Below are 14,120 nucleotides of genomic sequence, written 5' to 3' on the forward strand. Positions count from 1 at the left end.
CTGAGAAAGTGTTGTCACCTTTCGCCCTTGGATCAAAGAGAACGTGGGCAGAAGTTGCAAAAATGGGGGACAGTGGCCAAAAGTGGTCCAAATATCAAATATTATCGGGCAGGCGGTTTGCATCTGAAAGGATGAAGGAAGTGGACACTCGCTACACTTTTCAAACCCAGTGGAATCAGATGTACAAGCTGAGGTTATTCCATCGCATAACGTGAACGAAAAAAGACAATCCAACCCACTGTCCTGGGCTGAACGATGTGAACACTGTGACCGGACTATGAAAGGGACTGATACCGTAACAACAACACATGGCCGTAAGCAACTGAGAGAAGAACTTCAGGGCTGTAAAAATAGTCGGCATGGCAAAAACACTTACGCAACAGAAATCCCCCAGGCTCGTCACCAGCGAATGAGCTACCTACCCAACACTAGCAGCGGTGCGGCGAAATTAGACTCTTTCAAGTTATATAGACGTAGGCAGGTACAACACGCAGAAGAACAGTTGGCTCAGCCGTCAAGTAAGGCCACAAACCCTCCCAATTTTTATACTCAAACAAATTTCAGGAGGTCTGATTATGATCCTCATGGGCGTGACTGTCATCCACTATACCGACGGAAACACATTACGTCTGACCATTATACATTTACTTCCGACTATAGGAACAGTACACTGGGTACAGCGAGGGAACACTTTCTACAAGACCAACGACGAAGAAAATACCATCTCTCACAAGGAGTAGTACGTGAGGAAAGGCGGGTATATGTCGACACACGTGAACTCGGACGCCATCGCCATCGGAACTGGCAAAATATACGAGGCGTATCGACGAGGCGAATGCAGATGACCGGCTATAGTCAACCGGTCAACACTCATATGGACAGAACGGGCAGATGTGTTGACTGTGTGCTCATGAATATGGCGCAAGACCTCCGCTTTAACACGGACCACAGGTCGAGGAGCAGAGAATGTCCCAGTTTTCTCCTCACACTAGGTCTGCGGTCGACTCACCAGTTATTGAATCAGCGACGCAGAGATAGGCAATGCGTGACGCTCGAAGAGAAAGGTGTATCAGTAAGTTACTAACTATGGGCCTGAATCTGGGCAGTACATAAACACGAAACTGATGACGTCACATTCGGCAAAAAACAACCAAGTGGGGTGCGGACTTCGTCTCCTCCAATTAAACGCAGACAAAGCTAAGATCTGTATCGAACATATGGAGGCTTTCGTAAGAGCACAGTCAGTAGATGTGGTTCTACTTCAAGAACCATGGCGAAATAGAGGTCTTTTACGTGGTATTCCACAATCATGGCAGTCGTGGACGGCGCAACTATGCAAAAGTGCTATATTAGTCCCATCGATTCATATTAGACCGGCTACGTACAAGATCGGCCGCCACCTGGTAGCTGTTCAGATAAGTCTGCAGGGACGTGAACTTATAATTGCTAGTGCATTTCTCCCTACGAAGAAGTAGACGAAGCCATAGAGGAGATGGATGATCTTTGCGAGTCAGCACCAGGTATCGACATTATCTTCTGTGCGGACGCAAATTGTCATTCTTCGTGGTGGGGCTATCGAGAGACGGATCCAAGAGGGCGCGCGATGCAGGAATTTCTCACCAGCAAGAACTTGTTTCTATTTAATTCTAGACGGACAAGACCTACCTACGAATTTTATGACGCAAAAGGATGGCCAGATCTTACTTTTACTACGTCAGAAAATATTTACAGACATTCCGATTGGTCAGTAGGTACGGAAGATTCGTATAGTGCGCACAAATATATCCATCTACAACTCAATATTACGCCTAGATATCAAAAACCTACGAAGTATAGAACTACCGCAAGACGATTAGCAAAGATCAGGCCTGCTACAGAACTTCATGGACCTCCAAGAACAACTTCACATGGTTTTGGACGAGGATCAGGTTAATGCATGCTTTAATGCCTCAATGCAGCGGCTGAAAGAACGATGTATCCAGGTGTTGGGCTATGCACAACCGCGTATTACTGCTTCTTTGAAATGGTGGACTGATGAATTAGCAGCTTCACGCAGGCAACTTCGTAAACTAGAGCGTCGTTTCATTAAGGCCAAGGGTGATGATAGAGTACAGGCGAGGATGGAGTTTAGAAAATTCAGAGCAGGGCATATTAAGGCCGTAAACAAGGCAAAAACAACTAGTTGGATTGCCTTCTGCACAGAGGAAAGCCGCCCATTTGGACAAGCATACAAATCTATGTTCAAAACGAAGCGTCTACCACCACAGGTAATGATGTCCAACGGTCCACATACTGGTGCCACGATGCTGGAAGCGGCCCAAGCATAATTGGAGGAGATTTTTCCAAACCTCCCGGATACTATAAATTTGACTGCATACACGCCATCTATGATTATGACGGACCCACCATTCACTTATACGGAGATCAATCAAATTGTCAGAAGACTGAACAATAAACGAGCTCCGGGTATTAATAACATAAATATTCCTCTTTCGAAAACCCTAGTCGAAGCCCATGGTCATGTTATCACAGATATCTTCAATAGTTTAGTCAAGTTGTCGGTGTTCCCAAAATGTGTCAAACGTGGTAAGATCTTGCTTTTCCTGAAGAAAGATAGGGATCCAGGGGTGCTGCAGTCGTATCGTCCGATCTGTTTACTCTCTACAATGGGTAAAGTCCTAGAAAAATTGGTGGTGCAACGGATCACCTACTATCTAGAGAAGGCAGACTGGCTTAGCCCAAGACAGTTCGGATTTCGTACAGGTGGCTCGGCAGAAAAAGCAATAGCATCACTAATGGAAGAGATCACGACTAGACATCGACGAGGTCAAGTAACAGCCGTAGTTTCCATAGACATTCGCGGTGCTTTTGATTCGGTCCGTCACGAGATAATAATCAATACTATACGAAAATTACCGATTCCTCACAATCTCATTTGTATAGTGGAAAACATGCTAAAAGATCGAACGGTTGTGATGCCAGCTGATGGAGGAGACGCGGAAAAGCATCAGGCCATGGGCTGTCCTCAAGGCTCATGCAGCGGTCCGCTACTATGGTCTATCGTGCTTGACTCACTGCTGAAAAAGAATTGGGGACCGGATGTTTACGTCCAAGCTTTCGCCGATGATCTGGTCTTTGTGATCTCGGCGAGAACTCCCAACGACATTGGCAGCACTGCGGATGCCACGTTTGACGAATTGTCAAAATGGCTAGAAGATCATCGTCTCAGCATGGAGGTGGCTAAAACTAAATTACTATGGCCACACCCCAAGAAAAAGCGTCCCTGCATAAGAATCAATGCTGTTCGACTGCAAATATCTAAATGCATGAAATATCTTGGAGTGCATATTGACCATCAGTTCAAATTCACGACGCATGTGGCGAAACAAATTGATAAGGCTCAAGACACCATGCAAAAATTGAGACGCATAGCAGGTCCAAAGTGGGGTATACGCCAAAAATTTAGGAACATTTTGTACAGATCGGTTGTACAACGGCAAATTTCATACGCAAGCGCCATCTGGTATAAAAACCCGACACAGAGACTCCGTAAATTACTAGATGTTGCCCAACGCCCGTTCTTATTGTATGCAACTGGTGCATACAGTACTACGGCGAATGATGTTCTGTATACTGCTACGGGAAACCCTCCGCTCAGCCTATATGTTGAATATGACGCTCGTCGATCTACAATCCTGCATTTGGGTAAGGAGGTTTGGATGGACGGAATTCTTATAACACCTGATGCCTACGAAGGGAACAATAGGAGTTGGCTTCATCATCCCAGTGTGGACTTGTTCCAGAATCAAGTTCCGCTGCCTTGTGTGGAACAATGCTCATCGGATGAAGCTATTAGTATATTCACGGACGGCTCAAAAACAGAGACATCCACGGCCTGTGCATACGTAGTTATGAATGCAGAAGGATCTGTTGAAGAGGCTTGGAGTCGACGGTTGCGTCAAGGCAATAGCATCTTTCAGGCGGAGGTTCTGGCCATACTAGCTGCAGTAGAATGGGCGATTAAGCAAAACCAGCAGACGACGATATATACTGACAGCGCGTCTAGTATTAATGCGATTCGTGATCAGCGCACTCCACATGAAAATACTCGGCGAATACGCAAGCATTTATACAACCATCCGTCTATCAGTATCAAATGGGTCAAAGGCCATGCAGGAATAGCGGGGAATGAAATTGCGGACAGATTGACCAAAGATGCTCTTAATCTCCCAACGGAAGAACAACTCTTGCTACCACGCAGTCACATCAAACACTCGCTAAAAAGTGACCTGTTACAAAAGTGGCAACAGCTATGGGACAAGAATGCACATAAAGATGCCTACAAGATACAGAAACGCGTCCGGTGGAATGGTACTATTTGGTCTAGAGAGAAAGTGATCATGATAACTGAACACGGCCCATTACCGACATATCTAGAACGTTTCAAGAAGTCGGACAACGCCATGTGTGCTTGTGGTGAGATTGGATCTTTATGGCATTACCTGACATCTTGCCCATATACAAAAAAAATTTTATTTTGGTGCTATTCCCGAAAACGGTCGACTGTGTTTCAAAAGAAGAGTTTTGAAGAGCCCTATGAGCGTTGCTCGGGTGCGGTGGATTATATTGTTCCTCGATAACAACTTACACCGCATACATACTAAGAAAACTGGAAGCGCGTCTGAACGGTGGGAGCGATGACGAGTTCAACCCGGCAAGAGCCCCAGTGATTGATCTTAAGAGGAAATATAATCTTCGACAACGTCGGCGTCAAGAAGAGTAACCGATAAATGGAAAAAAGAAGCAAGTTCACCTGCAATGAGATGAATCAATTCATTGATGGCAAGGACGAATTAAGTGTGATTTACTCGGCTATATAGTGAATTGTGCTGATCTTAGTTCACCCGGTGACGATTCCAGTGACGATTCCGGTAACGACTTGCGGCCAAGACGATGGTGACTGCGACTAATTCACCGTGATTTTATATTCCAAGATTATCGGCAATCATTCGATCCATTGACGATTACTATATTCTTATGGGATGGACGGCTATACACTACCATCTTATAATCCCGTTTATAATTTTGATTGCCCATTGGCGTTGATTATTTAGATTTTATTTATTTGTTATATGACTTCAGGAGTTGACGATTAATTTTTATGTAACTTATTTTATTTTGCTGCCTTCGTCTGAGGTGGTCATGTTATGTTGTTTTTAACAAAACTTTCCGGACAAACCTATCCTTCGGGAACGCTTCGATATCTCTCTGAGATGGGAAGCGGGGTGTGCCCGGTCTTCAAAGGTCAAAGGTTCCCAACTTCAAGGCGCAAATGCGAGCCGATCTCCCCGTTAAAAAGTCTCGCCACAGAGAGCAACAGTCCTACAACGATAAATCATTCAACCATAACACTTAACTCATAGTTAGAAAAACTGGTGGCAGATGGCAGCACTACACATAACAAGCATTACAGAGAAACAAAAAAAACTTCACGTCATGTTTCACTACACGTACACGCACATTCCCGCATGTACCGATTCGTAGGGGGTTCCGCGGGGGGGGGGTGTGGGCGGGGTGCATGTGTGGTGTGGTGTAGCAGTAGTAGGTAGGGCCTCCAAAAAATGGCTCGGGGATCCATGATATTCTTAAGTCAGCCACATCGTTGGGCAATTTGCCTGTAGTGGCGTTGTATTTGTATTTGTACAATAAAAGGTTGATATTCGGAAAATACTGCATTATAAATCTCTATAATACATATATAATAATACCTCTATATTAATTCAAAAAAACCTAGCTCCAGAAGAAGACTAAAGTTATAAAAAAATTATGAGCAATAGTTACTTGAAAATTTATGTAAAAGGAAAAATGACTGACCTTAAACAAACCTTCAAAATTACGCACTTAATCGGACAATTTTTTGATCTTAGGAATTTATATTGCATAAATGCTAAAAAAGACGAGCTCTAATCATTAGCATCCGTTTCTTTGTTGGTTCTCACGTAATCGCGTAAATACTTTCTTTTCATTGTTGATTCTAACGAAATAAAGTAACATTTTCATTTTTCGGTATTAAATTATTGTTCGATCTTCAACGTGGCTCGGTGGTCTAGGGGTATGATTCTCGCTTTGGGTGCGAGAGGTCCCGGGTTCAAATCCCGGTCGAGCCCTGACGTAACCGCGTAAATACTTTCTTTTCGTTGTTGATTCTAATGGAATAAAGTAACATTTTCATTTTTTGGTATTAAATTATTGTTGGGTCTTCAACGTGGCTCGGTGGTCTAGGGGTATGATTCTCGCTTTGGGTGCGAGAGGTCCCGGGTTCAAATCCCGGTCGAGCCCTGACGTAACCGCGTAAATACTTTCTTTTCGTTGTTGATTCTAATGGAATAAAGTAACATTTTCATTTTTTGGTAATAAATTATTGTTGGGTCTTCAACGTGGCTCGGTGGTCTAGGGATATGATTCTCGCTTTGGGTGCGAGAGGTCCCGGGTTCAAATCCCGGTCGAGCCCTGACGTAACCGCGTAAATACTTTCTTTTCGTTGTTGATTCTAATGGAATAAAGTAACATTTTCATTTTTTGGTAATAAATTATTGTTGGGTCTTCAACGTGGCTCGGTGGTCTAGGGGTATGATTCTCGCTTTGGGTGCGAGAGGTCCCGGGTTCAAATCCCGGTCGAGCCCTGACGTAATCGCGTGAATACTTTCTTTTCGTTGTTGATTCTAATGGAATAAAGTAACATTTTCATTTTTTGGTAATAAATTATTGTTGGGTCTTGAACGTGGCACGGTGGTCTAGGGGTATGATTCTCGCTTTGGGTGCGAGGGGTCCCGGGTTCAAATCCCGGTCGAGCCCTGACGTAATCGCGTAAATACTTTCTTTTCGTTGTTGATTCTAATGGAATAAAGTAACATTTTCATTTTTTGGTAATAAATTATTGTTGGGTCTTCAACGTGGCTCGGTGGTCTAGGGGTATGATTCTCGCTTTGGGTGCGAGAGGTCCCGGGTTCAAATCCCGGTCGAGCCCTGACGTAATCGCGTGAATACTTTCTTTTCGTTGTTGATTCTAATGGAATAAAGTAACATTTTCATTTTTTGGTAATAAATTATTGTTGGGTCTTCAACGTGGCTCGGTGGTCTAGGGGTATGATTCTCGCTTTGGGTGCGAGAGGTCCCGGATTCAAATCCCGGTCGAGCCCTGACGTAATCGCGTGAATACTTTCTTTTCGTTGTTGATTCTAATGGAATAAAGTAACATTTTCATTTTTTGGTAATAAATTATTGTTGGGTCTTCAACGTGGCTCGGTGGTCTAGGGGTATGATTCTCGCTTTGGGTGCGAGAGGTCCCGGATTCAAATCCCGGTCGAGCCCTGACGTAATCGCGTGAATACTTTCTTTTCGTTGTTGATTCTAATGGAATAAAGTAACATTTTCATTTTTTGGTAATAAATTATTGTTGGGTCTTCAACGTGGCTCGGTGGTCTAGGGGTATGATTCTCGCTTTGGGTGCGAGGGGTCCCGGGTTCAAATCCCGGTCGAGCCCTGACGTAATCGCGTAAATACTTTCTTTTCGTTGTTGATTCTAATGGAATAAAGTAACATTTTCATTTTTTGGTAATAAATTATTGTTGGGTCTTCAACGTGGCTCGGTGGTCTAGGGGTATGATTCTCGCTTTGGGTGCGAGAGGTCCCGGATTCAAATCCCGGTCGAGCCCTGACGTAATCGCGTGAATACTTTCTTTTCGTTGTTGATTCTAATGGAATAAAGTAACATTTTCATTTTTTGGTAATAAATTATTGTTGGGTCTTCAACGTGGCTCGGTGGTCTAGGGGTATGATTCTCGCTTTGGGTGCGAGGGGTCCCGGGTTCAAATCCCGGTCGAGCCCTGACGTAATCGCGTAAATACTTTCTTTTCGTTGTTGATTCTAATGGAATAAAGTAACATTTTCATTTTTTGGTAATAAATTATTGTTGGGTCTTCAACGTGGCTCGGTGGTCTAGGGGTATGATTCTCGCTTTGGGTGCGAGAGGTCCCGGGTTCAAATCCCGGTCGAGCCCTGACGTAATCGCGTGAATACTTTCTTTTCGTTGTTGATTCTAATGGAATAAAGTAACATTTTCATTTTTTGGTAATAAATTATTGTTGGGTCTTGAACGTGGCACGGTGGTCTAGGGGTATGATTCTCGCTTTGGGTGCGAGGGGTCCCGGGTTCAAATCCCGGTCGAGCCCTGACGTAATCGCGTAAATACTTTCTTTTCGTTGTTGATTCTAATGGAATAAAGTAACATTTTCATTTTTTGGTAATAAATTATTGTTGGGTCTTCAACGTGGCTCGGTGGTCTAGGGGTATGATTCTCGCTTTGGGTGCGAGAGGTACCGGGTTCAAATCCCGGTCGAGCCCTGACGTAATCGCGTAAATACTTTCTTTTCGTTGTTGATTCTAATGGAATAAAGTAACATTTTCATTTTTTGGTAATAAATTATTGTTGGGTCTTGAACGTGGCTCGGTGGTCTAGGGGTATGATTCTCGCTTTGGGTGCGAGAGGTCCCGGGTTCAAATCCCGGTCGAGCCCTGACGTAATCGCGTAAATACTTTCTTTTCGTTGTTGATTCTAATGGAATAAAGTAACATTTTCATTTTTTGGTAATAAATTATTGTTGGGTCTTCAACATGGCTCGGTGGTCTAGGGGTATGATTCTCGCTTTGGGTGCCAGAGGTCCCGGGTTCAAATCCCGGTCGAGCCCTGACGTAATCGCGTAAATACTTTCTTTTCGTTGTTGATTCTAATGGAATAAAGTAACATTTTCATTTTTTGGTAATAAATTATTGTTGGGTCTTCAACGTGGCTCGGTGGTCTAGGGGTATGATTCTCGATTTGGGTGCGAGGGGTCCCGGGTTCAAATCCCGGTCGAGCCCTGACGTAATCGCGTAAATACTTTCTTTTCGTTGTTGATTCTAATGGAATAAAGTAACATTTTCATTTTTTGGTAATAAATTATTGTTGGGTCTTCAACGTGGCTCGGTGCTCTAGGGGTATGATTCTCGCTTTGGGTGCGAGAGGTCCCGGGTTCAAATCCCGGTCGAGCCCTGACGTAATCGCGTAAATACTTTCTTTTCGTTGTTGATTCTAATGGAATAAAGTAACATTTTCATTTTTTGGTAATAAATTATTGTTGGGTCTTCAACGTGGCTCGGTGGTCTAGGGGTATGATTCTCGCTTTGGGTGCGAGGGGTCCCGGGTTCAAATCCCGGTCGAGCCCTGACGTAATCGCGTAAATACTTTCTTTTCGTTGTTGATTCTAATGGAATAAAGTAACATTTTCATTTTTTGGTAATAAATTATTGTTGGGTCTTCAACGTGGCTCGGTGGTCTAGGGGTATGATTCTCGCTTTGGGTGCGAGAGGTCCCGGGTTCAAATCCCGGTCGAGCCCTGACGTAATCGCGTGAATACTTTCTTTTCGTTGTTGGTTCTAATGGAATAAAGTAACATTTTCATTTTTTGGTAATAAATTATTGTTGGGTCTTGAACGTGGCACGGTGGTCTAGGGGTATGATTCTCGCTTTGGGTGCGAGGGGTCCCGGGTTCAAATCCCGGTCGAGCCCTGACGTAATCGCGTAAATACTTTCTTTTCGTTGTTGATTCTAATGGAATAAAGTAACATTTTCATTTTTTGGTAATAAATTATTGTTGGGTCTTCAACGTGGCTCGGTGGTCTAGGGGTATGATTCTCGCTTTGGGTGCGAGAGGTACCGGGTTCAAATCCCGGTCGAGCCCTGACGTAATCGCGTAAATACTTTCTTTTCGTTGTTGATTCTAATGGAATAAAGTAACATTTTCATTTTTTGGTAATAAATTATTGTTGGGTCTTGAACGTGGCTCGGTGGTCTAGGGGTATGATTCTCGCTTTGTGTGCGAGGGGTCCCGGGTTCAAATCCCGGTCGAGCCCTGACGTAATCGCGTAAATACTTTCTTTTCGTTGTTGATTCTAATGGAATAAAGTAACATTTTCATTTTTTGGTAATAAATTATTGTTGGCGCTTCAACGGGGCTCGGTGGTCTAGGGATATGATTCTCGCTTTGGGTGCGAGAGGTCCCGGGTTCAAATCCCGGACGAGCTCTGACGTAATCGCGTAAATACTTTCTTGTCATTGTTGATTCTAATGGAATAAAGTAACATTTTCATTTTTTGGTAATAAATTATTGTTGGGTCTTCAACGTGGCTCGGTGGTCTAGGGGTATGATTCTCGCTTTGGGTGCGAGAGGTCCCGGGTTCAAATCCCGGTCGAGCCCTGACGTAATCGCGTAAATACTTTCTTGTCGTTGTTGATTCTAATGGAATAAAGTAACATTTTCATTTTTCGGTAATAAATTATTGTTGGCGCTTCAACGGGGCTCGGTGGTCTAGGGGTATGATTCTCGCTTTGGGTGCGAGAGGTCCCGGATTCAAATCCCGGTCGAGCCCTGACGTAATCGCGTAAATACTTTCTTGTCATTGTTGATTCTAATGGAATAAAGTAACATTTTCATTTTTCGGTAATAAATAATTGTTGGCGCTTCTACGGGGCTCGGTGGTCTAGGGGTATGATTCTCGCTTTGGGTGCGAGAGGTCTCGGGTTCAAATCCCGGTCGAGCTCTGACGTAATCGCGTAAATACTTTCTTGTCATTGTTGATTCTAATGGAATAAAGTAACATTTTCATTTTTCGGTAATAAATAATTGTTGGCGCTTCTACGGGGCTCGGTGGTCTAGGGGTATGATTCTCGCTTTGGGTGCGAGAGGTCCCGGGTTCAAATCCCGGTCGAGCCCTGACGTGATCGCATAAGTACTTTCTTGTCATTGTTGAATCTAATGGAATAAAGTAACATTTTCATTTTTCGGTATTAAATTATTGTTGGATCTTCAACGAGGCTCGGTGGTCTAGGGGTATGATTCTCGCTTTGGGTGCGAGAGGTCCCGGATTCAAATCCCGGTTGAGCCCTGACGTGATCGCATAAATACTTTCTTGTCATTGTTGATTCTAATGGAATAAAGTAACATTTTCATTTTTCGGTAATAAATTATTGTTGGGTCTTCAACGTGGCTCGGTGGTCTAGGGGTATGATTCTCGCTTTGGGTGCGAGAGGTCCCGGGTTCAAATCCCGGTCGAGCCCTGACGTAATCGCGTAAATACTTTCTTTTCGTTGTTGATTCTAATGGAATAAAGTAACATTTTCATTTTTTGGTAATAAATTATTGTTGGGTCTTGAACGTGGCTCGGTGGTCTAGGGGTATGATTCTCGCTTTGGGTGCGAGAGGTCCCGGGTTCAAATCCCGGTCGAGCCCTGACGTAATCGCGTAAATACTTTCTTGTCATTGTTGATTCTAATGGAATAAAGTAACATTTTCATTTTTCGGTAATAAATAATTGTTGGCGCTTCTACGGGGCTCGGTGGTCTAGGGGTATGATTCTCGCTTTGGGTGCGAAAGGTCCCGGGTTCAAATCCCGGTCGAGTAATCGTAATTCGTAATCGCGTAAATACTTTCTTGTCATTGTTGATTCTAATGGAATAAAGTAACATTTTCATTTTTTGGTATTAAATTATTGTTGGGTCTTCAACGTGGCTCGGTGGTCTAGGGGTATGATTCTCGCTTTGGGTGCGAGAGGTCCCGAGTTCAAATCCCGGTCGAGCCCTGACGTGATCGCGTAAATACTTTCTTTTCGTTGTTGATTCTAATGGAATAAAGTAACATTTTCATTTTTTGGTAATAAATTATTGTTGGGTCTTCAATGTGGCTCGGTGGTCTAGGGGTATGATTCTCGCTTTGGGTGCGAGAGGTCCCGAGTTCAAATCCCGGTCGAGCCCTGACGTAATCGCGTAAATACTTTCTTTTCGTTGTTGATTCTAATGGAATAAAGTAACATTTTCATTTTTTGGTAATAAATTATTGTTGGGTCTTCAACGTGGCTCGGTGGTCTAGGGGTATGATTCTCGCTTTGGGTGCGAGAGGTCCCGAGTTCAAATCCCGGTCGAGCCCTGACGTAATCGCGTAAATACTTTCTTGTCATTGTTGATTCTAATGGAATAAAGTAACATTTTCATTTTTTGGTATTAAATTATTGTTGGGTCTTCAACGTGGCTCGGTGGTCTAGGGGTATGATTCTCGCTTTGGGTGCGAGAGGTCCCGAGTTCAAATCCCGGTCGAGCCCTGACGTGATCGCGTAAATACTTTCTTTTCGTTGTTGATTCTAATGGAATAAAGTAACATTTTCATTTTTTGGTAATAAATTATTGTTGGGTCTTCAACGTGGCTCGGTGGTCTAGGGGTATGATTCTCGCTTTGGGTGCGAGAGGTCCCGAGTTCAAATCCCGGTCGAGCCCTGACGTAATCGCGTAAATACTTTCTTTTCGTTGTTGATTCTAATGGAATAAAGTAACATTTTCATTTTTTGGTAATAAATTATTGTTGGGTCTTCAATGTGGCTCGGTGGTCTAGGGGTATGATTCTCGCTTTGGGTGCGAGAGGTCCCGAGTTCAAATCCCGGTCGAGCCCTGACGTGATCGCATAAGTACTTTCTTGTCATTGTTGAATCTAATGGAATAAAGTAACATTTTCATTTTTCGGTATTAAATTATTGTTGGATCTTCAACGAGGCTCGGTGGTCTAGGGGTATGATTCTCGCTTTGGGTGCGAGAGGTCCCGGATTCAAATCCCGGTCGAGCCCTGACGTAATCGCGTAAATACTTTCTTTTCGTTGTTGATTCTAATGGAATAAAGTAACATTTTCATTTTTTGGTAATAAATTATTGTTGGGTTTTGAACGTGGCTCGGTGGTCTAGGGGTATGATTCTCGCTTTGGGTGCGAGAGGTCCCGAGTTCAAATCCCGGTCGAACCCTGACTAGATCGCATAAGTACTTTCTTGTCATTGTTGAATCTAATGGAATAAAGTAACATTTTCATTTTTCGGTATTAAATTATTGTTGGATCTTCAACGAGGCTCGGTGGTCTAGGGGTATGATTCTCGCTTTGGGTGCGAGAGGTCCCGGATTCAAATCCCGGTTGAGCCCTGACGTGATCGCATAAATACTTTCTTGTCATTGTTGATTCTAATGGAATAAAGTAACATTTTCATTTTTCGGTAATAAATTATTGTTTGGTCTTCAACGTGGCTCGGTGGTCTAGGGGTATGATTCTCGCTTTGGGTGCGAGAGGTCCCGGGTTCAAATCCCGGTCGAGTAATCATAATTCGTAATCGCGTAAATACTTTCTTGTCATTGTTGATTCTAATGGAATAAAGTAACATTTTCATTTTTCGGTATTAAATTATTGTTGGATCTTCAACGAGGCTCGGTGGTCTAGGGGTATGATTCTCGCTTTGGGTGCGAGAGGTCCCGGATTCAAATCCCGGTCGAGCCCTGACGTAATCGCGTAAATACTTTCTTTTCGTTGTTGATTCTAATGGAATAAAGTAACATTTTCATTTTTTGGTAATAAATTATTGTTGGGTTTTGAACGTGGCTCGGTGGTCTAGGGGTGTGATTCTCGCTTTGGGTGCGAGAGGTCCCGAGTTCAAATCCCGGTCGAGCCCTGACGTGATCGCATAAGTACTTTCTTGTCATTGTTCAATCTAATGGAATAAAGTAACATTTTCATTTTTCGGTATTAAATTATTGTTGGATCTTCAACGAGGCTCGGTGGTCTAGGGGTATGATTCTCGCTTTGGGTGCGAGAGGTCCCGGGTTCAAATTCCGGTCGAGCCCTGACGTAATCGCGTAAATACTTTCTTTTCGTTGTTGATTCTAATGGAATAAAGTAACATTTTCATTTTTTGGTAATAAATTATTGTTGGGTTTTGAACGTGGCTCGGTGGTCTAGGGGTATGATTCTCGCTTTGGGTGCGAGAGGTCCCGAGTTCAAATCCCGGTCGAACCCTGACTAGATCGCATAAGTACTTTCTTGTCATTGTTGAATCTAATGGAATAAAGTAACATTTTCATTTTTCGGTATTAAATTATTGTTGGATCTTCAACGAGGCTCGGTGGTCTAGGGGTATGATTCTCGCTTTGGGTGCGAGAGGTCCCGGATTCAAATCCCGGTTGAGCCCTGACGTGATCGCATAAATACTTTCTTGTCAT

General features: G+C 43.5%; 43 non-coding genes across 43 annotated transcripts; all 43 read left to right on the top strand.

Annotated features, from left to right (window-relative positions):
- Window positions 1-6,095: 6,095 nt before the first annotated feature.
- TRNAP-UGG (transfer RNA proline (anticodon UGG)) lies at window positions 6,096-6,167 on the top strand. The gene has a single exon. It is a non-coding gene; the product is annotated as a tRNA-Pro (tRNA).
- A 100-nt stretch (window positions 6,168-6,267) lies between these two features.
- Window positions 6,268-6,339, top strand: TRNAP-UGG (transfer RNA proline (anticodon UGG)). Its single transcript has one exon. It is a non-coding gene; the product is annotated as a tRNA-Pro (tRNA).
- Window positions 6,340-6,439: 100 nt separating this feature from the next.
- TRNAP-UGG (transfer RNA proline (anticodon UGG)) lies at window positions 6,440-6,511 on the top strand. The gene has a single exon. It is a non-coding gene; the product is annotated as a tRNA-Pro (tRNA).
- Window positions 6,512-6,611: 100 nt separating this feature from the next.
- TRNAP-UGG (transfer RNA proline (anticodon UGG)) lies at window positions 6,612-6,683 on the top strand. Its single transcript has one exon. It is a non-coding gene; the product is annotated as a tRNA-Pro (tRNA).
- Window positions 6,684-6,783: 100 nt separating this feature from the next.
- Window positions 6,784-6,855, top strand: TRNAP-UGG (transfer RNA proline (anticodon UGG)). The gene has a single exon. It is a non-coding gene; the product is annotated as a tRNA-Pro (tRNA).
- Window positions 6,856-6,955: 100 nt separating this feature from the next.
- TRNAP-UGG (transfer RNA proline (anticodon UGG)) lies at window positions 6,956-7,027 on the top strand. Its single transcript has one exon. It is a non-coding gene; the product is annotated as a tRNA-Pro (tRNA).
- A 100-nt stretch (window positions 7,028-7,127) lies between these two features.
- Window positions 7,128-7,199, top strand: TRNAP-UGG (transfer RNA proline (anticodon UGG)). Its single transcript has one exon. It is a non-coding gene; the product is annotated as a tRNA-Pro (tRNA).
- A 100-nt stretch (window positions 7,200-7,299) lies between these two features.
- Window positions 7,300-7,371, top strand: TRNAP-UGG (transfer RNA proline (anticodon UGG)). Its single transcript has one exon. It is a non-coding gene; the product is annotated as a tRNA-Pro (tRNA).
- Window positions 7,372-7,471: 100 nt separating this feature from the next.
- TRNAP-UGG (transfer RNA proline (anticodon UGG)) lies at window positions 7,472-7,543 on the top strand. Its single transcript has one exon. It is a non-coding gene; the product is annotated as a tRNA-Pro (tRNA).
- Window positions 7,544-7,643: 100 nt separating this feature from the next.
- Window positions 7,644-7,715, top strand: TRNAP-UGG (transfer RNA proline (anticodon UGG)). Its single transcript has one exon. It is a non-coding gene; the product is annotated as a tRNA-Pro (tRNA).
- Window positions 7,716-7,815: 100 nt separating this feature from the next.
- On the top strand, window positions 7,816-7,887 carry TRNAP-UGG (transfer RNA proline (anticodon UGG)). Its single transcript has one exon. It is a non-coding gene; the product is annotated as a tRNA-Pro (tRNA).
- A 100-nt stretch (window positions 7,888-7,987) lies between these two features.
- On the top strand, window positions 7,988-8,059 carry TRNAP-UGG (transfer RNA proline (anticodon UGG)). Its single transcript has one exon. It is a non-coding gene; the product is annotated as a tRNA-Pro (tRNA).
- Window positions 8,060-8,159: 100 nt separating this feature from the next.
- Window positions 8,160-8,231, top strand: TRNAP-UGG (transfer RNA proline (anticodon UGG)). Its single transcript has one exon. It is a non-coding gene; the product is annotated as a tRNA-Pro (tRNA).
- Window positions 8,232-8,331: 100 nt separating this feature from the next.
- Window positions 8,332-8,403, top strand: TRNAP-UGG (transfer RNA proline (anticodon UGG)). Its single transcript has one exon. It is a non-coding gene; the product is annotated as a tRNA-Pro (tRNA).
- Window positions 8,404-8,503: 100 nt separating this feature from the next.
- Window positions 8,504-8,575, top strand: TRNAP-UGG (transfer RNA proline (anticodon UGG)). The gene has a single exon. It is a non-coding gene; the product is annotated as a tRNA-Pro (tRNA).
- Window positions 8,576-8,675: 100 nt separating this feature from the next.
- Window positions 8,676-8,747, top strand: TRNAP-UGG (transfer RNA proline (anticodon UGG)). The gene has a single exon. It is a non-coding gene; the product is annotated as a tRNA-Pro (tRNA).
- A 100-nt stretch (window positions 8,748-8,847) lies between these two features.
- On the top strand, window positions 8,848-8,919 carry TRNAP-UGG (transfer RNA proline (anticodon UGG)). The gene has a single exon. It is a non-coding gene; the product is annotated as a tRNA-Pro (tRNA).
- A 100-nt stretch (window positions 8,920-9,019) lies between these two features.
- On the top strand, window positions 9,020-9,091 carry TRNAP-UGG (transfer RNA proline (anticodon UGG)). The gene has a single exon. It is a non-coding gene; the product is annotated as a tRNA-Pro (tRNA).
- Window positions 9,092-9,191: 100 nt separating this feature from the next.
- TRNAP-UGG (transfer RNA proline (anticodon UGG)) lies at window positions 9,192-9,263 on the top strand. The gene has a single exon. It is a non-coding gene; the product is annotated as a tRNA-Pro (tRNA).
- A 100-nt stretch (window positions 9,264-9,363) lies between these two features.
- TRNAP-UGG (transfer RNA proline (anticodon UGG)) lies at window positions 9,364-9,435 on the top strand. Its single transcript has one exon. It is a non-coding gene; the product is annotated as a tRNA-Pro (tRNA).
- A 100-nt stretch (window positions 9,436-9,535) lies between these two features.
- Window positions 9,536-9,607, top strand: TRNAP-UGG (transfer RNA proline (anticodon UGG)). The gene has a single exon. It is a non-coding gene; the product is annotated as a tRNA-Pro (tRNA).
- A 100-nt stretch (window positions 9,608-9,707) lies between these two features.
- Window positions 9,708-9,779, top strand: TRNAP-UGG (transfer RNA proline (anticodon UGG)). Its single transcript has one exon. It is a non-coding gene; the product is annotated as a tRNA-Pro (tRNA).
- Window positions 9,780-9,879: 100 nt separating this feature from the next.
- Window positions 9,880-9,951, top strand: TRNAT-UGU (transfer RNA threonine (anticodon UGU)). Its single transcript has one exon. It is a non-coding gene; the product is annotated as a tRNA-Thr (tRNA).
- A 272-nt stretch (window positions 9,952-10,223) lies between these two features.
- Window positions 10,224-10,295, top strand: TRNAP-UGG (transfer RNA proline (anticodon UGG)). Its single transcript has one exon. It is a non-coding gene; the product is annotated as a tRNA-Pro (tRNA).
- A 100-nt stretch (window positions 10,296-10,395) lies between these two features.
- TRNAP-UGG (transfer RNA proline (anticodon UGG)) lies at window positions 10,396-10,467 on the top strand. The gene has a single exon. It is a non-coding gene; the product is annotated as a tRNA-Pro (tRNA).
- A 100-nt stretch (window positions 10,468-10,567) lies between these two features.
- On the top strand, window positions 10,568-10,639 carry TRNAP-UGG (transfer RNA proline (anticodon UGG)). The gene has a single exon. It is a non-coding gene; the product is annotated as a tRNA-Pro (tRNA).
- A 100-nt stretch (window positions 10,640-10,739) lies between these two features.
- Window positions 10,740-10,811, top strand: TRNAP-UGG (transfer RNA proline (anticodon UGG)). Its single transcript has one exon. It is a non-coding gene; the product is annotated as a tRNA-Pro (tRNA).
- Window positions 10,812-10,911: 100 nt separating this feature from the next.
- On the top strand, window positions 10,912-10,983 carry TRNAP-UGG (transfer RNA proline (anticodon UGG)). The gene has a single exon. It is a non-coding gene; the product is annotated as a tRNA-Pro (tRNA).
- Window positions 10,984-11,083: 100 nt separating this feature from the next.
- Window positions 11,084-11,155, top strand: TRNAP-UGG (transfer RNA proline (anticodon UGG)). The gene has a single exon. It is a non-coding gene; the product is annotated as a tRNA-Pro (tRNA).
- Window positions 11,156-11,255: 100 nt separating this feature from the next.
- Window positions 11,256-11,327, top strand: TRNAP-UGG (transfer RNA proline (anticodon UGG)). The gene has a single exon. It is a non-coding gene; the product is annotated as a tRNA-Pro (tRNA).
- A 100-nt stretch (window positions 11,328-11,427) lies between these two features.
- On the top strand, window positions 11,428-11,499 carry TRNAP-UGG (transfer RNA proline (anticodon UGG)). Its single transcript has one exon. It is a non-coding gene; the product is annotated as a tRNA-Pro (tRNA).
- A 105-nt stretch (window positions 11,500-11,604) lies between these two features.
- Window positions 11,605-11,676, top strand: TRNAP-UGG (transfer RNA proline (anticodon UGG)). Its single transcript has one exon. It is a non-coding gene; the product is annotated as a tRNA-Pro (tRNA).
- Window positions 11,677-11,776: 100 nt separating this feature from the next.
- Window positions 11,777-11,848, top strand: TRNAP-UGG (transfer RNA proline (anticodon UGG)). Its single transcript has one exon. It is a non-coding gene; the product is annotated as a tRNA-Pro (tRNA).
- A 100-nt stretch (window positions 11,849-11,948) lies between these two features.
- On the top strand, window positions 11,949-12,020 carry TRNAP-UGG (transfer RNA proline (anticodon UGG)). Its single transcript has one exon. It is a non-coding gene; the product is annotated as a tRNA-Pro (tRNA).
- Window positions 12,021-12,120: 100 nt separating this feature from the next.
- Window positions 12,121-12,192, top strand: TRNAP-UGG (transfer RNA proline (anticodon UGG)). Its single transcript has one exon. It is a non-coding gene; the product is annotated as a tRNA-Pro (tRNA).
- Window positions 12,193-12,292: 100 nt separating this feature from the next.
- On the top strand, window positions 12,293-12,364 carry TRNAP-UGG (transfer RNA proline (anticodon UGG)). The gene has a single exon. It is a non-coding gene; the product is annotated as a tRNA-Pro (tRNA).
- A 100-nt stretch (window positions 12,365-12,464) lies between these two features.
- Window positions 12,465-12,536, top strand: TRNAP-UGG (transfer RNA proline (anticodon UGG)). Its single transcript has one exon. It is a non-coding gene; the product is annotated as a tRNA-Pro (tRNA).
- Window positions 12,537-12,636: 100 nt separating this feature from the next.
- TRNAP-UGG (transfer RNA proline (anticodon UGG)) lies at window positions 12,637-12,708 on the top strand. Its single transcript has one exon. It is a non-coding gene; the product is annotated as a tRNA-Pro (tRNA).
- Window positions 12,709-12,980: 272 nt separating this feature from the next.
- Window positions 12,981-13,052, top strand: TRNAP-UGG (transfer RNA proline (anticodon UGG)). Its single transcript has one exon. It is a non-coding gene; the product is annotated as a tRNA-Pro (tRNA).
- Window positions 13,053-13,152: 100 nt separating this feature from the next.
- On the top strand, window positions 13,153-13,227 carry TRNAP-UGG (transfer RNA proline (anticodon UGG)). The gene has a single exon. It is a non-coding gene; the product is annotated as a tRNA-Pro (tRNA).
- A 102-nt stretch (window positions 13,228-13,329) lies between these two features.
- Window positions 13,330-13,401, top strand: TRNAP-UGG (transfer RNA proline (anticodon UGG)). The gene has a single exon. It is a non-coding gene; the product is annotated as a tRNA-Pro (tRNA).
- Window positions 13,402-13,673: 272 nt separating this feature from the next.
- TRNAP-UGG (transfer RNA proline (anticodon UGG)) lies at window positions 13,674-13,745 on the top strand. Its single transcript has one exon. It is a non-coding gene; the product is annotated as a tRNA-Pro (tRNA).
- A 272-nt stretch (window positions 13,746-14,017) lies between these two features.
- Window positions 14,018-14,089, top strand: TRNAP-UGG (transfer RNA proline (anticodon UGG)). The gene has a single exon. It is a non-coding gene; the product is annotated as a tRNA-Pro (tRNA).
- Window positions 14,090-14,120: the final 31 nt, after the last annotated feature.

Source organism: Pholcus phalangioides, unplaced genomic scaffold (assembly GCF_987345545.1).
Source record: "Pholcus phalangioides strain wild (caught in Gottingen) unplaced genomic scaffold, Ppha-v1.0 ptg000005l_1, whole genome shotgun sequence".
Lineage (NCBI taxonomy): Eukaryota > Metazoa > Arthropoda > Arachnida > Araneae > Pholcidae > Pholcus > Pholcus phalangioides.